Below are 23,099 nucleotides of genomic sequence, written 5' to 3'. Positions count from 1 at the left end.
AAAACTTAATTTAAGTTAATGCAAAAAATTTTAAAAAGTAGAGAAGGACAGAGGTGGCTTCCTTCGTGTTTTCCTCATTTCTCCTGTAGTACGGAGGGATCCAAAGTCCTTGCTTTACCAGCACACAGCCTAACAACTGAAATGATACAGAGAAGATTACCATGGCCTTTGTATGAGGATGACATACAAATTCATATAGTCTTCCATATTTTTCAGTGGGATGACTTACTCAAAGTGCTAATGGTCAGCCAAGAATTCTATATCCAGGAAAACTACCTTTTAAAAATTAAGGAGAAATTCATACATTTCCAGCTGAGCAAAATGTAAGAGAATGTGTTGCCTAGCGTATCTGCCCTATAAGAAACATCAAAGTAAATCCTTCAAGCTGAAATGAGAGGATGCTAGATATGAACCCGAAATCTACATACACACAAAATAGAGAACACTAGTAAACAAAATATAAAAAAAAACACATTATATGTGTTTTTTGTAACTCTCTTCTGTATGATTAAAAGACAATGGCAAGGGACACCTGACTGGCTCAGTTGGTAGAAAATGCAACTCTCAATCTCGGGGTCATAAATTCAAGCCCCACATTTGGCACGGAGCCGACTTAAAAATTGTAGAAAAAATTTAAAAAAAGACAAACATTATATAAAGATATAATTTGTATAACAATAAAAGCACAAACGACAGAGAAGATAACAGGGATATATTGGAACAAAGCTTCTATATACCATTTAAGTAACTTAGGATTTCTATGAACTAGATTGGTTTAGGTAAGATGCCAACTGTAATCCTAGCAGAACCTCTAAGAAAATACTTTTTTAAATACAGAAAAAGAAACAAGGGATATAAAATGATACACTAGAAAAATATTTATTTAAAATGAAAGAAAAAAGTAAAAGAGGAATAGAAAATCAAAAATATAAGCATATACGAAAAATAGCAAAATAATAGATGACAATTGTACTACATCAATAATTATATTAAATATAAAAGGATTTACGGGGCACCTGGGTGGCTCGGTCAGTTAAGCATTTTAACTTAACTAGCTTTGCTAAACTAGCTAGCGTTTAAATTAATTAGCTTTGCTATATTGTAATAGCTCAAATAAAGGTATTATATTTTTTAAAAATGAATATATAGTGGTGCCTGGGTGGCTCAGTTAAGCATCCAACTTCGGCTCAGGTCATGATCTCACGGTCTGTGGGTTCAAGCCCCGCGTCGGACTCTGTGCTGACAGCACAGAGCCTGGAGCCTGTTTCAGATTCTGTGTCTCCCTCTCTCTCTGACCCTCCCCCGTTCATGCTCTGCCTCTCTCTGTCTCAAAAATAAATAAACATTACAAAAAATTAAAAAATACATATATAAAAGATTTAATATTCTAATTAAAAAGACAGATTGCCAGATAGTTTAAATGAAATGACCCAACTCTGTGTTGTCTATAAGTGAAAAACTTCAGATTCAAAGATGTTTATAGGATGAAAGTAAAAGGACGGAAAAAAACATACAAATACTTGGAAAAAGTAACCAAATCTAATCTACCATTAGATAGAGGTACCATTTTGTACCCTCAAAATACACAAGACAAAAACTGACAAAATTGAAGGGAGAGATAGGCAATTCAATAGTAATGGTTAACGACCAATACCTCATTTTCAATAATGGATAGAACAACTAAGCAGAAGATCAACAAGGAAATGGAAGACTTGGAGAGATACAAAAGTTTCTATGGACTTCTGTGGGAGAGCACAGGAATTGCTGAATATAAAAGCCACAGGGCCACTGTACCAAGATGAAATAGACCTTTATTAGTAAGAATTCTCCACAGAAACACGAGGGTGTGTGTGTATCTGTATCTACCTGTATATAAATACACACACACATGCACTTAACGTCCAGTGATATAAAAGTTAATCTTATCTAAAAACTACCTTCACAGAAACACGTACAATAATGTTTGACAAATTATCTGTGCACAACAGCCCAGATAAGCTGACACATAAAATTAACCATCACAGGACTCTACTGATGAGTTGGATAGATGATGTGGTCAAGACACAGAGAGGCATAAGCAGCATGATCAAGGCCTGAGATGGACAACAAGAAAGGGAGGATTTCAGGGCCCTGGTAGTCCAGGAGAACAAGCTTGATCACAATTTTACCAGCAACCTAATTTATAAGAGGTGGTGGCCCTAACAGGGTGACTTTGACATTAAATGCTAATGGCAAAGCACCGTACTGAAGTCAAGCAAGGAACTTTACAAGCTAGCACAGGACTGAACACTTATACAGGAGTCCCCTTTCTATGCACTCTTGATTCATCCCAAGCTCCTAGAAAATTTCCTAGGGATTCATCCCAAGCTCCTAGAAAATTTCCAGAGGTAGAAACAAAGAATAATTCTGAAATACTGAAAAATTACTATGGAGACTAAGCTACTTAAACTGGTTACAGGGTTTCTCAACATGAACATTATTCAAACTTTAGGATGAATAAATTTTTATTGTGAGATACACCCTGTGCCTTAAAGGATTTTTAGAAGAATCATTGACCTCTATCCAGGAAAGGCCAGAGGCACCCGTTCCTCCAAATTGTGACAATCAAAAATATCTCTGTACATTGTCAGGTGTTGTCTGGGAGAGAGGGGCACAAAAGCAATCCAGCGGAGAACATCTGGGTTAGATTGTGACAGTGTTAATTGGAAAATTCTCTAGCCAGTAATTTTAGTGTGTGTGTGTGTGTGTGTGTGTGTGTGTGTGTGTGTGTGTGTGTATTAACAGGAGCACTTTGCTAATATTGCTCATAAAACTCCTAAAACCAGGGAGGAAAGATTTCCAATCTAGTAGTCAGAAGAGAAGAGGAGAGTATTTATTAAACTAAACATCAACCACAAACATAAGTTCCAGGTCATCTCTTTACCCTTCAGTGACTCCTCATATAAAAAAGTGATTTTCAGGGGCGCCTGGGTGGCGCAGTCGGTTAAGCGTCCGACTTCAGCCAGGTCACGATCTCGCGGTCCGTGAGTTCGAGCCCCGCGTCGGGCTCTGGGCTGATGGCTCGGAGCCTGGAGCCTGTTTCCGATTCTGTGTCTCCCTCTCTCTCTGCCCCTCCCCCGTTCATGCTCTGTCTCTCTCTGTCCCAAAAATAAAAAAAATAAACGTTGAAAAAAAAAAAAAAAAAAAAAATTAAAAAAAAAAAAAGTGATTTTCTTTATTGTAGTCAAAGTGATGGTTTACAATGGTAGCACCTCCTGACTCTTGGCCTTTCTGCACATTCTTAAATGCTGCCCTGTAGACAGATTCAGGTGTCTTTCTAAGATCTTTCTCACATGTAGTGAAAATATCAGAAGCAATTATGAGTCAGCTTTGCCTATTATAAAAATGTTTCAGCATTTTAATGCTATCTAAATTATTTTATAGGTCCTCAGTTTGTTCTTTTAAAAAAAATTAACAGTTACTTATTTTTGAGAGAAAAAGAAAGAGCGTGAGGGAGAGAGGGACAGAGAGAGGGAGACACAGAATCTGAAGCAGGCTCCAGGTTCTGAGCTGTCAGCACAGAACCCAACATGGACCTCGAACTCAATGAACTGTGAGATCACGACCTGAACTGAAGTCGGATGCTCAACCGACTAAGCCACCCAGGCACCCCTGTCAGTTTGCTCTTAATAATAAAATGATTTGCCACAAATTGTTGTTTTTATCTTTTTAAAGGAATGATTTTCAATTTTCTTGACATACTTTTTGGAAAATAGTTTAGATACCAGCCATGTCAAAAGTGAAAAGGTATTTATTTCAGTTACATGCAAAATCTCTCATTCTTTAGGTACAAAGTACCATCACTGTTGTTAGCTTTAAAATAAATACCTTTAGTTTACCAGCAACATTTTTAAACATGTGTTTTATTTTTACGTTTTACCTTTATCCTGACTTAGCAAAGATAGGCCTTAAGACCAATGCAGTATCAGTAAAGGCCTCTTTTTTTGTTTGTTTTCTTTTTGTCTAGTAGAAACCTGATTTTATTCCAACATAACCATAATCAGCACTTAAAAAAACACTAGATAATGTGGAAAAATCTGTATTTTCATATAATGGTGTTATACTCAGTATGAAAAAAAAATGCTTGCCAAGTAAAGGCATTAACACATTTTCAAGGGACTTTTCAAGTGCATTTTATCCCCTTGGCTCAGCATTTCATTTTTACAGCATCTATTAATCACATCTAAGCAGGCTTTAAATCCCCAATCCCTACTTCAGATTATTTCACAATTGCTGTCCTCGTCTCTCTTTGTCTCTAGTACCATCTTCCCCAGATTCCATTGTTTTAGTTCAGCTCTTTGCTCTGCACTTTCAATCATCCCAAGTCCACCATCCTTTGAGAACAGCAGCCATCAATTTCTAAGGCCATACAACAAGGACTAATGTTTATACTTTCAAAGGGAATTCACTGAATAATAAAGACCATTTAAGAAACGCCAGGAAAAATTGATTACTCCAGAATACAGAGCAACCAGTACGGATTGGAGAAGAACAATGCATTTAGTCCTGAGAATTGGTAGAGAGAAAAAAAGAAAAGAAATGACTAAATTTATCTTTGTTCTTACTGTATTTGGATATTAAGAATCTAAAAAGCATTTAACGTAATCAAGAAGAGGGAAAGACAACAGCTATACATTTTAAGAAGTTAAAAATTGGTAGGAAGATAAAGTATATTATGGTAATACACGGAACCAGATGCTTTCTCCATAGAAAAATAATTCGATCAAAATAATTATACTGTTTCAGTGAGGTAGAAAGGAACAGATAAGCGGTTACCTATTTTCTTCTCTGTCCTTATCCTTAAAAGTAACTGATAAATTGCTAAGGACCTAAAGGCTAAATACCATTAATTTATTTTTCTCAGATATCTGTCATAACTCTAAATGTTATTCTAGAGGTCCATTTTATGCACGTCTCCATAATAATATTAAGATCTGGGCGTGAGAAATATACAAAGATATCAGAGGAATCTCAAGTTGCTTGAAACCATTTGAAAGCTAAGGGCAAACTCATATCTGAAATCCAAGCTCCCTGGATTTTTCTTCCATAACAAGATTCAAAATAATGTCATTTCTTGCTTTGTTCCAATCCCTGATGGAGTTCGAATACTGAAACACTACTCCTATCTGAGATTTTCAGACTACCATTCAGAACTTCACAAAAATATCACCTTTATTGAATAACTGTGTGTGTATCTCTACAAGGAAATTGTTCTATTCATTAGGTCCAGAATCCCAAATCTACCATTATGCTTCTTGAAAGTGACAGTAAATGCTTTTCAAATACAATTTCTTCTTGTCCTTCTTATGGATATTATTTAAAAAGCAGCAAATCAAAGAGGAAAACAGGTTAATTTTATGCCAATCACAAAACCTGGTGACAGGTGTCGCCATGTGTTGCGACAAGATCTCTTGGCCATGGGTCATTGCTTTGAAAGGAACTAACGAATGGCTTACAGAACTGTGACACACTGAAAGGCCCCCTGGGATCTCATGCAAAGATCTCATGACAGGTATGAAATTAACTCGTGGCATCATGGTATTTTCCAAACATGACAGCTACCAGAATCGTCGCCACTTAGCGCAGTGGGGATTGAGGGAGGAACTGCAATATCTAGTAAATGATTTCAGTGGAATCTCCTAAGGGCTGTACGAAAAACTGTCCCATGAGAAAATGTCTAGAAAGTTAAAATTATAGAAGGTGGGGCTCAATTACGTAGCAGTTGAAACACAAAAATAATTCTGTTTTGGATAGCCTTACAATTTTAATTTGCTTCCTGGGCTGATTTCCACAGAGAAGATGAATAAAGTACCCATTATTATAATTTCGAATAGCTCTTTATTTATTCCTTGAATTAGAACAACGGTTTCAGTCATGAGCTGAGGAAGTAGTGGAGTAACCACGCTTTTTGCAACACACATGTGCACTCATGCACACACACACACACACACACACACACACACACACACGATGGCTGTGCCATGCAAAACAAAACACTAATGCCGGGCACCTGGCTGGCTCGGTTGGTTAAGCATCCAACTTCGGCTCAGGCCATGATCTCACAGTTTGTGAGTTCGAGCCCTACGTCAGGCTCTGTGCTGACAGCTCAGAGCCTGGAGCCTGCCTCAGATTCTGTGTCTCCTTCTCTCTCTGCTCCTCCCCCACTCATGCTCGCTCTCTCTCTCTCTCTCTCTCTCTCTCTCAAAAATAAACATTAAAAAAAATTAAAACACTAATGCCCACACTGTAACTAAATCTTATAATTACATTACATGCAAAAATGTAAAATCCGGAAACAGTACCTATGAAACTCCTTGTTATAGAGAAGATAGGTCTTGAAAGAGCAAAGCAAAATACTTGCATCATATAATAAATAAATATGTCAGAAGCTTACTTTATTGACTTTTGAATTACTTGTCTTTTCTGTATCAATTTCAAATGTCATGTTAAAGATAATATAGAAAATGAGCAAATAGGGAAAAGGAATAATAGGCAAATTTGGCTTCGAGAAATAAAGTCACATAAGCAAGGTATTTATTTTCTTTGAATTCCTAGTATAAAAACATGTCAGTTATGAGTGTCACTTGTTTGCATAATTTTCACAGTATAAGGTAAGAGAAAGTACAGTGATTACAGTTTAGAAACAAGTAATTGTCCTGAAAAGGACAAAAGTAACACGTAACCAGAAACGTGGTAGAGAACCAGAAATTACATGGGATTCAGTGCTATATTGTTTTGCCAAAAGGCAAATTAAGTGTATTAATGCTATGTATGTATACAGATATATACCATTAACTCTGATTTCACAATCTGGGCACTAGCTGCTAACTCCTGGTTCTTTATTTTGTTTTTCAAAATAAATTTTCTCCAGAATTCCTTTATGTTCCTAGCATGTGGACATTGTCATTTAATTCCAGGACTGTGAATACCTTAATTACCAAATAATACCTTTCAATTTCCAAGCAGATGTTTAATGCATTCTTTAAGATCAATAAGTATTTAGCATATATAGTAAGTGATATCCCAAAATGAGCATACATGTAATACACACTAGATAACAAATACTATGTGCCAAGCACTGTTCTAAGAACTTGAAAAGTAATTCATTTAATCTTAATAATAACAATCTTATAAGGTAGCTACTATTATGATCTCCAACTTTCAGATGAGATAATATGGGTACAGAGAAGATCAGTCATTTTAACAAGTCTACAGCTAATAAGTGGGATATTCTGGAATTGGACCAGAGTCCATTATCTTTAACCTTCCTGTCGTGATGCTGGGGAAGTCCTTTCCAGATCAGTGTATAACAACCCTTCCAGTCATGAATTTCCCCCTGGGACTTCTGTGATTCTTGCTAATACCTCTTTTTTAAGCCTCATGGTCAAAGAAAATGGAGTCAGTGGATTCCATTACTTATAACTATACCACCAAATTTACAAAACTCAACTTTCTTCCAAGAAAGCTAAACTTTGCCCTTCCCCAACCCCAGCCCCCCAAAAAGTCTCTGAACGAAGGCTGTAACACTTTGAATATTTTGATGATTCCAGGATTCAGAATTCAAGATGTTTCTCATTCAACACATTTTCTTGAATATCTATTTCTTGAATATCTTGAATATCTTGAATATATACACATCATATATATTATATATGTTAAAAAGAGTGGTGAGTTAAACATACATAATCTTTACCTCCTCAACACTTTACATTAGTGGGGGAAACGTATTATAAAAGTAATCATGTCAAAGAATATGTAATTTTAAATAATTTTTTAAAAAATGGTATAAATTGGTGATATAGACTTGGGATTCCAGAGGAGTCATCAGTCCCAACTCTGATTCCTAGTTTTTAAAACATGATTTTTTTTAAACTTTTAAGTTCTCAGTTTCTTTTTTTTAAGTTTATTTATTTTGACAGAGACAGAAATAGCATGAGTGGGGCAGGGGAAGAGAGAGAGAGACAGATAATCCCAAGCAGGATTGGTGCTGTCAGTACAGAGTCCGATGCGGGGCTCGAACCCACAAAACTGTGAGATCATGCCTAAGCTGAAACCAAGAGTCAGACACTTAACCGACTAAGCTACCCAGGCACCCCTAGATTCTAATTATAAAAAAGAAATCTATTAGAAGGAAATAATAGTGTTTTAAGGATTAAAAGAGATAAAATAGCAAATGCTTAGAAAATTTCCTGGCATACAATATATATATTCAATTAATAGTATCTTTATAATTGCTCATAGTGTTTACATTTTACAAGAGCTTCCTTTTATGTAAGTTTATCTTTACATTAGTGTTCTTTTCAGACTAAGAACTATCCTTTTGAGTAATAGTTATGGCCTTTTTTTTCAATTACAGCAAATAAAGATTCTTTGTTATAGAATAGTAAGTTGATTAAATTTCCATTCAATATTCTTATGAATACAAAAAAAGTTAGACTATTGGGAAAAGGCAAAACACCTGGTCCCTAAGTGTCAACTGTTCCATTTGTGACATCATACAAACTATCTGGTAACTCTCTGGAGCAAAGTACTAAATATTTCACTATAGTGGGCAACATTTTGTCATTCTACATAGCAACTGAGACAATTCTTATGTTTTTTTCATAGAGATAAGGCAAACTTGGACCCACTGCTGTCATCAATACACATCAATAGAAATAATACAGAAGTTAAAAGTACTCATACATAACTGGAAAACAAATATGATATTTGCTTCTGTCCTGAAAATCATGGATTTATTTTTTCAACCTAAAAATGGAAATCTGACCAATGAATAGAAAGTTTAAATAACAAATCATTTTGATATAGCAAAATATATCCACAGGATGTTAGTATGATACCAGATAATGAATCTTGCAATGATTAAGAGCATGGCTGAGCCCTACCATTCAATGGCCATGTAAACCTGGGATATCACTGATTCCCACACCGTCTCCAATCTAAGGGGCATTAGTAAGCAAATAATTCCAACCCACAGGTTGTTGCAAGAATTAAACACCTAATATATGCTCAGTGCCATGCTAGACACCGAAGCTAGACAAGAGTCCATACTAACAGAATTTACTATCTAAATTACTTAGATCAAAAAGAATGATAAATGAAGACACTGCAAAGATCACAGTGGTTTATGTATGGAAAGCATAAGGGGCACGTGGGTGGCTCAGTTGGTTAAGCATCTGACTTCTGCTTAGGTCATAATGTCACAGTTTGTGGCTTCAAGCCCCACATGGGGCTCGGTGTTGACAGCTCAGAGCCTGGACACTGCTTCAGATTCTGTGTCTCCCCCTCTCTCTGGCCCTCCCCTGCTTGTGTTCTGTCTCTCCTTCAAAAATAAATATTTACAAAAATTTATATACGGAAATCATAAGAATTCAGGGCACCTGGGTGGCTCATGGGTTAAGCATCTGACTATTGATTTGGGCTCAGGTCATGATCTCACATTTTGTGGGACTGAGCCCTATGTCAGGCTCTGCACTGACGGTGTGGAGCTTGCTTAGGATTCTCTCTTTCTCTCTCTCTCTCTCTCTCTCTCTCTCTCTCTCTCTCTCTCTCTGTCCCTCCCCCACTTATGCTTGCACACGTGCTCTCTCTCTCTCAGAATAAACTTAAAAGAAGAGAATTCAATGTGACATTCATAATATTTCTTGTACTAATGGGTAAATCCTCATATAAATAAAAAATAAAGAGAAAATTATGCATTGATTAAGGCAGAATATATCCTGTACTTCACAATTTTCCAATTGCAGATACCTTAGATGCTCCTGAAAACTCAGAAGGATTTCAGAAGGAATCTGGGGGTACAGTTTGTAGTAGATAACAGTAGACAGGAGTGACATCCATACTTGTTACCATCTCTCCACCTACCACCTCTAGTTTAAATTCAGGCAGGCAGGGGTACCTGGGTGGCTCAGTTGGTTAGGCATCAGACTCTTGTTTTCAGCTCAGGACATGATCTCACAGTTTCATGAGTGCAAGCCCTGCATCAAGCTCTGCACTGGCAGCACAGAGCCTGCTTGGGATTCTCTCTCTTTCTCCCTCTCTCTTGTCCCTCTCCCATTCATACTATCTCTGTCTCTCTCAAAATAAATAAATAAACTTAAAATATTTATATACAGGAAGGCAGATTACAATTTAACAACAAAAACATCCATATTAATATGGATAAAAATTTTTAAAGAAGTTATTATGATAGAAACCAAATGACTTCAAACTCATGTATATGATAATTTCATAACATATGTAATTTTTTTTTTCTATCCACAGAAGAAATGGGAGAGGGAATAGGCAGGGAAGAGTGTGAATATGCTGAATTCAGCTCCCAAACATTACTGATGACACTTAATGGCAAAACAATAAAGGTCTGGAGAACCCAGCTCCTGAATAGCATTAAAGGAGATAACAGAGGCTAAGGGGAAAATAATTAAGTATGGTGATGATAATTATCTCTAAGGAATTAAAGAGCTTAAATACTTGTGGAAAAAAGACAGCTCAACTGAAATACATTGATTCAGGTTCTTGGACAAGAAACTCTCCCTTGGCCAGGGTGGTGCAAAGTACTTTCAGAGGGTGCAATTATGTGGTCACAGGAGGGCAAACCTCTTTTTTGGCCGTGGAAAATCCACTGATCAAATTCTAGGTATTTTACACCTAGCAAAAGAACAAAAATGAAAACACACACACACACACAAAATAACAAAAAGCTATGAAGTCCTCACTGGCCCTAGAATATTTGTCAAGCTAATGCTTTCCTAGAATTTTTGTACCTGCTGCTCCCTTCACTTGGGTGGCTCCTCCCTAGATATTCACAGAGCTACCCTTCATTCAAATCTCTGGTCCAATGTCACCACTTCAGACAGGCTTTCCTTGGCTATCCCGTGTAATAGTGGCCCATTACCTCATGTATGCTTCATAGGAAGTTATCACCCCCTGATGCTTTTTTACTTCTTTATGGGCTTGGCTGTTTGTTACCTCCCCAGATTAGACTCTAACTCCTTTAAAGGCAGAACTCTCTTTTATTCATCTCTAAATCCCCAGTACCAAATGTCTGGCAATTATGAGAGTTCAATAAGTAATGGGTGGAAGAATGAATGAATGAAAATGAATGAATGACAGGATAGATCAAGTGGAGGGCAGCAGTCCGGCAGTCGGTCACCTTTGGGATGGTCTTTGGAACTTATACCACAGAATGTGCTGATTGCTGCTTTGAACGATTTCAATACAAACTCTTACCTGATCTTGTAATTTGTTTCCAGAATGTAAACAACTCCACAGTCTTTCTAGTGGAAAGACCTAAATTCTCTCCTGCCTTGGGCTACTTGCCACTGAAAGTGTTATGGCTAATGTGCTAACTTACTGCATAAGCTACATGAGGGAAGAATCTATGTCCAATTGACCTTCCATGTTTCCATATAACCAAGAAATAGTACCTTGTAACCAAAGGAGCCTGTGTTCTTGAAATGCCTCTGACAGGGAAAAGGAAAAGGGAAATGAAAGAAGGGTGGAAATTTATTAGAAATGCACATATTACTAAACCTAAGACTTGGAAGATGACCTGAAAGTCCATTCAGAAGTGACAAAGAACAGTGTGTTGGTCAGAATAAAAAGAAACAAAATCATGACTTGGAAATAGATCTGCCATTACCCCTAAGACTGAGAAGAGTCTGGGTAAATTTCACAAAGAACAAGGAACTAAGAAAATTACAACAACAGTAAAACAGAAATGTAGACACACGTGGAGCCTTTCAAAAGGGTAAATAATGAATTCTCCCAGTATTTTTGGCATTGCTTACATGGGCTTACAGAAAAGAAATAGGTTTTAAATAATGGTAGCCATATTATGGCAAAGCATAAAAACAATAAACATTTTGAGGTAATTAACAGCTGCAAGAATTCCCTGTATTCATAGCAATTGGTAAAATTATTTATATGCATGTTATTTAGGAATATAAAGATTTCAGTTGCCCAGTTCTGTTGGAATCCTGCTACATTGCAGAAAATGTCTACCGTATGACTTCAGTAAGCACATATCAAAACAGTGTTTTATCACAATGCTATTTTTAATAGCTAGAGAGATGACTACCAAATAGAAATGTCACAAAAACATGATCTCCACTTAACATGAAAGATGACTTTTCATAAGAGGGCTTCAAACACAGCATGCGTATTAAAAGGGAGAACCAGGATGCATGCTCAACATACAATACTCCTCTCCACATTCATCAATGTTCACTTTGATTTCCCTTTCCTTTCTCCGCTGCTCCCCTGAATCTATTTGTCAGATAACCATATCGCGTGCTTCCTGATTTCCACAGCTTAGCAGGAATATATCAGCCTTTGCAGCACTGCATCTCTGGGTTTCTATTTATGCCAATGTCCATTCGAAATTAAAAAAAAAAAAAAAATTGACAGTTTTTCTCCACCCTCACAAATTCCTTTCATTTCATCTCATGAGAATTTCCCATGTGGTAAATGTATCAAGCAGGTTTCTGTAATCTCCCTGACAACCACTCTGCCTAGGAATGCCTAGAAATAATGAGTGGGCACAAGGGTCGTCATTCGGGGAAAATAAAATAGGAAGCCTCATGGAGTTCTCCAATTCAGCTGAAACTGGTTGATCAAGGATCCTCACCTTGGTAGAACATTAGCCTTAAATGATTTCATTTTTTTTCTCAAACATTGCTTGCAACGCTCTTTTGCCAAATTCTCCTTTCCCGTCACCATATGATATTTTGTCATTACCTAAGCATCATGTCACTTTTTATCACTAAAACTCAGGCTGATTTTCAAAATGCTCCCTCCTTCCCCATTTCTGGCCAGATCTTAGACTTTTGAAAGGATCTTAAAGGAGGAGAGGAATGCAGTCTCCGGTTTTATTCTTCTTCTTTCTGTAGCATCTTGGGATTATAACTATCTTTCTAGCCTGATCCTCTGTTGGGTCAGCCCCTGTACCAGTCCCTGGCATTTCCATCTCCCTCCCCTGCTTCCACCTCTCACTGCTGATCCCAGGGGGTCCTGTCCCGCAGCTGGTGTCAAAGTACTCCTGGCAACCCCCTTAGGTGAAGTACCAAGGAGACAGCTCCAACCCAGCCACTTACCATTTAATCTACAGGACACTCATGCACCCTTGCTGGACCCAAAGGTGAAAGCATGAGCCGCTCAACTGGCCCATCCTACCACCTCTCTGCAAACATCTCCTGCTCTGTCCACGTGGACACAGGCATACACCAGGAAGTTCGCCATTGATTCAGATAACCAATCAGGGAACACACTGCCAGGCTCCATCTTTCAGGCACATCAGTCTGCTCCATGATTAAGTCAGACCCTTTCACTCGGCTTTCCATAAGGAAAAGTGCTATACAGGGAGTCCCTCTTAGCACAAACAATGCATAATTTGCACAAACAATTTCAAGGAGCCACTATCCTCAGCTGCCTCCAAATCTTTCTGTGCATAATCTGGGCAGTGGGGGTACTGGCTGCAGAACTTTGGCTTCCTTCGGCTCTTAGGAAGCCTCTGGGAAAGAGTCCAGCCCTAAGATTTTATTTTTCTCTTTAGTAAGGTTTTATTTCCCTTTTACTAAAGACTAACTGGGCTCATCTCTGTTTTCAGCTGTGAACTCTAATTACCGATTAGAGATCAACAACAACAACAAAAAAAAAAACAAAGTCCCACTCAATATCCTGTTAACACTCATGATTATTAAAGAAGTGTAAATTAAGCTAATATTTTGGCCACCACCTGAATCAGTTTCATGTCTTTATACCACTATTTTCTAGAACATGAGAGAAGAAGTTGCATGAACTGTTTCTTAAAACTAATTGCTAGTAATTGACACAGGATTTAAATTCAAATCTAATTCCAAAGATTGTTTTTTAATTGTTTTCTGTGTGCTAAATAAAACTATAAGACTTATAGCTGCCTCTGATTATATAATTATCAAATTTTGCAACACATATTTATGGTATGTTTATTAATCTTAAGGTTAAAGAAGAATCTGTACGAGCAATTGAATTAATTATGGAACTGAATCCAAGTACTGACAGTACAAGCTAGGCATCATTTCTTAATAGATTTTCCATGTCACTGCTAGATCTTCTAGAAGATCTTATACTTTGTTATTCTAAATTATTTTCCACACTGTTTATGAATATAATTTAGAGTCTTGAGAAACCTACCACTTTTTTATGCAAAAGATTGTATCTACTGAACATGTCTTGGGCCAAAACACATGTAAAGTAGGAGTAAACATATAATGTGAGGGGTGGCTGGGTGGCTCAGTCGGTTAAACGTCCGACTTCCGCTCAGGTCATGATCACACAGTTTGTGGGTTCGAGCCCCACATCGGGCTCTGTGCTGACAGCTCAGAGCCTGGAGCTTGCTTCGGATTCTGTGTCTCCCTCACTCTCTACTCCTCCCCCACTCGTGCTCTGTCTCTCTCTAAAAAATAAATAAACATTGGGGCGCCTGGGTGGCGCAGTCGGTTAAGCGTCCGACTTCAGCCAGGTCACGATCTCGCGGTCTGTGAGTTCGAGCCCCGCATCAGGCTCTGGGCTGATGGCTCAGAGCCTGGAGCCTGCTTCCGATTCTGTGTCTCCCTCTCTCTCTGCCCCTCCCCCGTTCATGCTCTGTCTCTCTCTGTCCCAAAAATAAATAAACGTTGAAAAAAAAAAATAAAAAAATAAAAAAATAAATAAACATTAAAAAAAACATATAATGTGTTAAGACCATAAAAAAGAATTGAATAAACCACAAGCTGTGACATAAAAGCAAAGCAAGGTTTTTCATAGGAAAGATACATTATTTCAGAATTGACAATCAATAGCAGAGCTAATCAAACTCATGGCTAAAAATTACAATATCAAGACAAATGCATTTCTGTGATAACTGTGACATTTTCTCCTTCAAAAAAATCACTCAATTTCCTTTTAATTGTTAGTGGGAATAGTTTATATTTTCTTAACAAAATACCTCTTAAATTATAGGGAGGATATTTGTTGCCAAAAAGCAAAAGTTTTGAGTTTTATGTAACAATTTAACAAAGAAAATCAACATGAACCTAGCCTTGCCTCTGAGATACACATCAGGGATTAATTAGGTGTTAGTGTTAAATTGGTAAAATCATGAGATATAATATACAAAATGATTTTAGATCCTCAAAAGAGGAAATTTTACAGATCATGCTTTTAGTATGAATTCTCTTCTTGCAAAATAATAAAAAAATTATCATAATTTTAAGGTAACATCAGCCACTAGAAACTTCTCAAAACTAAAAAATTCTTAAGAAGCGCATGCAATATTAAGGAGAAGTAAACAGGAATTACAACGTGAACATAAAACAGAGGAACATGAATAATCCCAAACTACCCTAAGGCCTAACTCACCTCACAGTGGTTAATTTAGATCTTATGCAAAGGAAGTTGCTACCAGGGCAAGGAAACAAATTCTCATTATATTTGGTGCCCACAGGACACCAGGGAAATAATGGCAAGATGGTCCTTCTCAGCATAATTTCAAAAAGAGATCTTGCTGCCAAGTACACTTGCCTTAACGAAAATGATATCACTTACTTGTTCAATTATTCAGTAGACATTTATTTGAATCCCGCCATATACAGTGAAGGAAAGCACAAAGTAAATAGAGTACAGGGTCCTTACCATTGTGAAACATGAAATATATACTGGAAGTAACCGAAAAATGAATGCTAGGAACCAGATCTGCTGATATGAAAAGTAATGAGGACAATTTATGCAGGTAAATGCTGCAGGGGGCTGGCACATAATTTGTGATCAGCCAGACACAGTTCCTACTGTTTCTGGTAGGGGGAGGGGGAGATCCTCTCCTGGATGTCTTATTCCATGCAGGCCGCTATAACAAGGTGCCACAGACTGGGCAGCTTATAAGCAACAGAAATTCACTTCTCTCAGTTTTGAAGGCGGGGCAGCCCAAGATCAAGGTCAAGAGCAGATGAAGTGTCTGGTGGGAACTGGCTTCCTGATTCATAGATAGCTGTCTTTTGTGCTGTGTCCTCACAGGGCCCAAGGGGTGAGGGAGTTCTCTGGAGTCTTTCGTTCTTGTAAGGACACAAATCTCATTGATGGGGGCTCACACTTAGGACTTAATCACCTCCCAAAGACCCCGCCTCCAAACCCTATCACACTGGAGATTAAACTTCAACATATGGACTTGGGGGGAGGGCACAAATATTCATTCTATACCACTAGACCCTAAGATAATCAGAACAACTTTCATTAATAACTATTGTTATGAGTAAATAACTGTGTCTCAGCATGTCCTCAACTAAAGCTCTGGAGGTGTTGCCTCACTGATTCGGAGAACCTCTATGCCCGCCTCTGATAGGATAAAGAATCCATAGTGGGCTCACAAATGTTCAAAGACTATATGCCATTTATTCTTAACCTTATTTATTCTAATTGAAAATAAAATTTTATCTCATCGTAACTTCTTGATGCAGGAAAACCACACAATCTCTATCAGATAGGTTGCCACTTAGCCAACAGGGCCACCCAGGCACCCCTCAAGAACCTTGAATACTGAGGAGAAACCTTTGCCATTCCAGAAGACTCCTAAACCGTTTACCCAAATTTACCACATCTCATTCCATTCAACCCTTACCTTATAAAAAGCAACTATCAAGTTTTAAAAACCTTACAACCCACTACATTAAAGCCTCTGCTTCACTGTGAGCACTTAAAATATCCTGGCGTTACATTTCCCACACCTCCCTGACACAGGTTTTGAATGAATGTGAGGGTAATATATTACTGTGTGGAATTCTAGAAACATCCAGATGCAGCCTAAGCTCTTCTCGCCACCAATCATCTTTCTCCTGGGCTTTTAGATCAGATCAATCAGAATTTTCATTTTAAGTCAGAAACCCAGTAACTTTTGACTAAAGAAGTTATGTAAAGTCCAATACCGTATCTAGAAAATGAGGGCAATAACAAAGGACAATTCTTTGGTGACCATTAAGTGACATAAAAATATCATAGCAAAAAGTACTTGAGTGATAGTAGGAAAATGGTATAGCAGACTTTTATTGAATGCTTACTACGTGTTGCAAACACTAAATGGGTATCATGTGATTTCATCGCATACCAGTCTATCAGGTAAATATCGCCACTGTCTCAATTTTACAGATGAGGTTAGTGAGACACAAAAATGTTAAGCAGTGTGGCCAAGTTCATACAAATAGCAAGTATGGGAGCTGGAACATAAACTTCAGCAGACCACTTTCTGAGCTACTTTGCCAAACCACCGGTCAATTAAATAAGGTGTAGTATGCAAATAAGAGATAAAAAGAGTTCCAGGCACAGGTAAATGAACCTAGTAAATGACTGACACAGATTAGACAGGTGATGCTTCCATTACAGGGTATAATGTCATTAGTAGCAAATTTACTAAGTAACAACTATTGAAGGCTGTATCTCAGTTGGAGTTCTTTCCTAAATCCCAAACTAAAGGCCTTTCAAAGTGGTCAGCACTTCAGACCAGGAAGCAATGGTTGGAAAGAAATGTTTACACAAAGGTGTAGATGCATTAATCACTTAACACGCTGATCTTTTATGCAAATAGTCCTTTATGAGAAGAGACAGAAGGTCTTTGTTTTCCATAACGACACATTTTCCCTACAAGCCCAAGACTCTTTTATTAATCAGAATGTCCTGTTTAAAAACCAAGGATCATTCGTTCTGAGTCAGATAACCACAAGCTTCCCAAATAGCCCGTAAGTCTCAGTAGCTCAAAGACAGGAAGTGAGAATTTACCTTGGCAATCTTAATGCATGGCATGTAGTAGGTCCACAACATGTATCTATACCACGCAGAAATGATACAGGTCAGGAACATTTTTTTAGTTGGATAGTCCTGCGTTATTAAAGATGTATATTGCCAGCAAGTACTCTCATTGCTGTTCAAACATTGTTTTCAAAACAACTTCTCCCTTTCTAAGTTATTTATTTGAAAAACTATACATTCTTATTACTACTGAGTTCTTATTTCTACTGCAATACAAATAGGAGCTCTACAAGTTCATTTTCAGAATGATTTCCAAGGTAGAGTGAAGAGCAATAAAGGCAGGGGTTATGAACAGTATCATTTACTGTGTGGGCTTGTTTTAAAAGTGCATAAAGAAATAATTCACTTGTCCTATTCACGTGGCAATGAATTTAGTGTCATTTGAATACAGTGCATAAAAAGACTCATTCAATTCATTTAACTACTAATTGATTATCCTTATAGTGAGGTCTGAATGACAGAGCCAGAGCAAAGTACCCAAGGGAAGAAAAAAAAAAAAAAAGAAACTAGAATAAAAAATCGTTGGGCAGTTCTGCAAATCTATCCTAAGATAGTGATAGTGTAGCCTATTGATACAATCCAACGTAGATAAGCTGGTGGCTGGAAAGGAACACATAAGAAAAGCTCATTCTTTTCAGGTCAATATTAGCACGCTGTGTTATCACCGTTGGGCATTGCACGTGGATCTATTCAAAAAGTGTACCTTACACAATTGTATGGAGCTAAGAGCAAAGTAAAAAATATGTAGCATCATTAAAATCACTTTCAACACCCACTAAGCCAACACAAATGTAGTGAATGTTCTGTACATTTCAAGAACTGTAAATAATTTAAAGAAACAAGAGCAAATACATGCATAAATGAAAAATGTAATACAATTCTCATCTTTGAGAAAATGGACTCGATGAACCAATTATATGAATAAATCTTAGATAGATAGAAACACAAATACATAGATACCTGAGTGATTTTGAACAGTGACAAATGCAAGTTGGAAACAAGGGACCTCTTATGATGTCCCGGGTAACACATCTGATTATTGGAAGTTGCCAGTTACAAATGAATATTTCCTTTCTCTAACATTCTTTCTTAAAAGAAAACAAAATAACAAACAAGAAAGATGCCACAATGCTACAAAGAAGTAGCTGACAAAATTCAAAACCACCATGGTATAAATGAGAAATTTTCAGTTAACTGTTCAGCAAGTCCATTACAGTTTTTTTTTTTTTTTTTTATTAACTACTCCAAGAGCCATAACCTCTTAATGCATCAATACCACCCTGGGGATTAGTCTGAATTAGCTCTTTCAGATGGCTAGGAGTTTATTTGATGAATCACCATTAGTCTCAGGGCACCAGAGTGGACAGAAGCAGGTTAATGGAGCAGCTCATCTCAGTTCTGAGGAGCTGAGGTGCCAGGGTTTCTGGATTCTGCTTGGGTGCAACTCATTTAGCAGAGAAATCTATAAAAAAAAAATCTACTATCTAAAATTTCTTCCCTTTGCATGGTATTTATATGGTCTTCATGTTTCAGAGCCATTCTGAATTCTACAGGGAAGGCCAATCTTTAAACATCTAAAGGAGATTATTAAAATGCTGTCATTACAGTGTGACAACTGCTGGTAGTTGACCAGGTAAGAGAATGAGAAGAAAGCACCTTCAGAGACTCTAGAACCAAGAGGACAAACTGCTCATGGGCATGTTTTGCGCACCTGAGACGGTGACTTTTGTGGAGGCTTTCATTACCTTCTGTTTCTTACACGTTAGGAATGTTAACAACAAAATTCAGGTTTCTGTCCTTTTAAAAAAAAAAATGTAGAGTGTCCGACAAGACGAGTCCTGCTTTGGCACATGGCAAGGATCTTCCAGAGCTGACCAGAACTTTCCAGTTTCAGAAGAGGCTGTTTTCTCCAGCACTCCAGTCCCCACCACTCCCAATCATGATTCCTCTCCTGATGCCTCACCCCTTTGCATTTAAATGTGTGATACCAGCCCTAGAACCACTGGAGATCTTGGCTATGAATATACTCCAGCTATTAAAACTCTCAAACTAAAACTCTCAAACTCTTTACTGACTTAAAGAATTTATCAAGAATATATATTATTGAATTTCTTGTTATTAAAATCTAAAGATGAAATTATAGTCCAGCAATAATTGTTGGATTAGTGATTCACAATTATTATCACTTTATCCACAATTTATTTTTCCTTATAAATACTGATATAGCTCCTCTAGAGCCAACCTTTAACTTTGTGGCTTATATGTTTAAATATTCTATTCATCATGTTTCAAATTTGACAGATATATTAAAAATCAAAGAGCCATAAAGTTTGTAAGGCCTGAATGTTTCCTCAGTATCATTTAGCTCCAAATCATATATTTTGCAAGTAAGAAATCAATAAATTTGTGACCTTTTGAGGGACGTACAAGTAGTGAATGTGAAATTTCAAGGATGGAATATGATTTTTTTTAACCTCAGTTCAAGGCTTAATTTTAGTAGTAACTGGCCTCTCCTGCATATGTTTCATGGGGGAAAATAATACCATTTTCTGAATATGACATTCATCCTTCTCTCTGTTTTTCTCCTTCCCTCTATGTCTCTTCCCTCTTTCTTCCTTTTCTTCTTCCCTCCCTACTTCCTTCCCTCTCTTCCTTTTTTCCTTCTTTCTCCTGGTCATTCATCCTTCCTTACTTAAGACCCAATATTTTATGTAGATGCAAAAGTTATATAAACATCATGATAAACTGATAATGTTTCAGTGGACAGCTGCATGGGGTAATTTTGTAGACAATTTTGTTTCATTATGCTTATATTATACAATATTGGACTTGCTTTTTGTACATCAAAGGTGAAAACATGGAGGGTGCCCTTGTCCGGCTAGCTAGGAGGCAGAAATAAGTGACCAAACCATTGTGGGATGTAACAGGTTAGCTCATCATTCAGATGATTCCCATTTACTTCGGAAAAACAAATTAAGTATAATTAATTTAATAAGTAGAAACTGGGGCAGACAGAATGGCTTCTCAAACAGTCTCAGGCTCAAAAATCAGGATGACTTCCAATAAAATGGTGGTTGCAGAGTTGCTGATGTCTCATAGAAAAGTCTGAGAAGAATAATTTAATTTAAAAACCATTTTGGCTTTCCTAATCTTATTTGTTTCTTATTGCTCTTCTCCCTTATTTTATTAGTAGTGAAGTTTATAGGAAAATAAGACTATCTCCTTCCATGGAAAGACTTTAAAAAATGTTTTAACATTTATTTATTTTTGAGAGAGAGAGAGAGAGAGAGAGTGCAAACAGGGGAGGGGCAGAGAGAGAGGGAGACACAGAAACCGAAGGAGGATCCAGGCTCTGTCAGCGCAGAGCATGATGTGGGGCTTGAACTCACAAACCCTGAGATCATGACCTGAGCTGAAGTTGGAGTCTTAACCGAATGAGCCACCCAGGGGCCCCATGGAAAGACTTTAAGTAGCTCTTGTCTTTCCACCATCCCTATGCACGGAGATCATTTTGAACAAGGTTCACAAACTATACCCCAGCTCTGTCAGTGAGGTAACTTTTTAAAATAATCTATCCGCGGTGTACCTGGGTGGCTCAGTTGGTTAAGCATCCGACTTCAGCTCAGGTCATGATCTCATGGCTCATGAGTTCAAGCCCCACAATGGGCTCTGTGCTTCCATTTGAAGTCTGGAGCCTGCTTGGGATTCTATGTCTCCCTCTTCTGCTCCTCCCTTGCTCGCTCTCTCTCTCTCTCTCTCTCTCTCTCTCTCTCTCTGTCCCATGTACACACGCTCTCAAAAATAAATAAACATTAAAAACTGACTCTTGAGGGGCACCTGGGTGGCTCAGTCAGTTGGGCAACTGACTTCGGCTCAGGTCATGATCTCACGGTTCGTGGGTTCGAGCCCCCCATCGGGCTCTGTGCTGACAACTCAGAGCCTGGAGCCTGCTTCCAATTCCGCGTCTCCCTCTCTCTGCACCTCCCCTGCTCCTGCTCAGTCTCTGACTCTCAAAAAATAAATAAATGTTAATAAAAAAAAATTTTTTTAAACTGACTCTTGATATAGGCTCAGGTCATGATCTCACTATTTGTGGGATCAAGCCCCAGACTGAGCTTTGGGCTGACAGTGCAGGGCCTGCTTAGGATTTTGCTCTCCCTCTCTCTCTGCCCCTCCCACACACATGGGTACTGGAGTGTGTGCATTCTCATTCTCTCTCTCTCTCTCTCAAAATAAAGAAAGAAACATTAAAAAAAATGATCTACCCAGTTCTTGGTTGGTAACCTACAGTAGTCTGCTAGTACCCGTGTATGTACAGAGCCTTGCTGTCATGCTGGCAACGGAAGGGGATTTAGTAAGTGGGACTAAGTGCTCAACCTACAGTGGCATCATGGCCAGAAAACGATTTTACCAAGTTCCTTCTCTCTTTTGAAATAACAGACCTACATTATAGCATATGTTATGGTTTGGGAGGTAGCAATTCCCACCTGGTCAGTAATGTGCAAATACCTTAAAATTTGAGATATAAATGAGTGTATACTAATGCTTTGATAGACATGTCCTCTTTTAAAAATAAAGGTAGAAGGCCATTTTTAAACATTTCAAAAATGTGTTCTTCATACTTTGTTTTTGGTGTACTGAACGTTGTGTGCACTTACATAAAAATGGTCATGCTATTATTTTAGATCACAGATGAATCCGTACAGTCCTGGGCCCCACTGCCAGAAATTCTAATTCAACAGGTACAGAGTGGAGCCCAGCACCTGCATATGTAAATGACATCCCGAATCATTCTTTCACTCATTAATTGTTCATTTAACAATCTCTTCTTGTGACAAATATTATATGGTGTGCTAAGTAGTATGGATATGATGGTAAAGAAAAAAGTCCCTGCTTTTATAAGTTGTTTTAATCCATAAATCAAAATATATAAAACAGAGGTAGAGGTAAAAGCTATGAAGAGAAATCAAATAGGGTAAAGCAGCAGCAAGCAAAGGTGGGTGAGAGAGCACGAGGGGATATTCGGGCAAGGCCTCCCTGATAACATGCTGCTGATGAAAGTGACTCAAAGACCAAACCTGGAGAAATAGTCCCTTTAAACAGGAAAAGGAAAAGGGAAAGGAAGAGGAAGAGGAAGAGGAAGAGGAAGAGGAAGAGGAAAAGGAAAAGGAAAAGGAAAATCTATGCCTTGTTTTGCAGCCCAAGATATTTCATATCAGATGAAATATCAGGTGCCAGATATTTCTTAT

The 23,099-nt window shown here is 37.8% G+C and overlaps 1 protein-coding gene and 1 non-coding gene across 12 annotated transcripts in view; one reads left to right on the top strand and one right to left on the bottom strand.

Moving 5' to 3' along the window:
* The window catches only part of CHL1 (cell adhesion molecule L1 like), a 203,325-nt gene that overhangs the window by 115,489 nt on the left and 64,737 nt on the right, over positions 1-23,099 (bottom strand). The gene's annotated exons all lie outside the window — the stretch shown is intronic.
* On the top strand, positions 110-213 carry LOC125161359 (U6 spliceosomal RNA). The gene has a single exon (XR_007150574.1). It is a non-coding gene; the product is annotated as a U6 spliceosomal RNA (small nuclear RNA).

This window comes from Prionailurus viverrinus, chromosome A2, assembly GCF_022837055.1.
Source record: "Prionailurus viverrinus isolate Anna chromosome A2, UM_Priviv_1.0, whole genome shotgun sequence".
Classification (NCBI taxonomy): Eukaryota; Metazoa; Chordata; class Mammalia; order Carnivora; family Felidae; genus Prionailurus; species Prionailurus viverrinus.
This window is presented reverse-complemented; position numbering and strand designations above follow the sequence as displayed.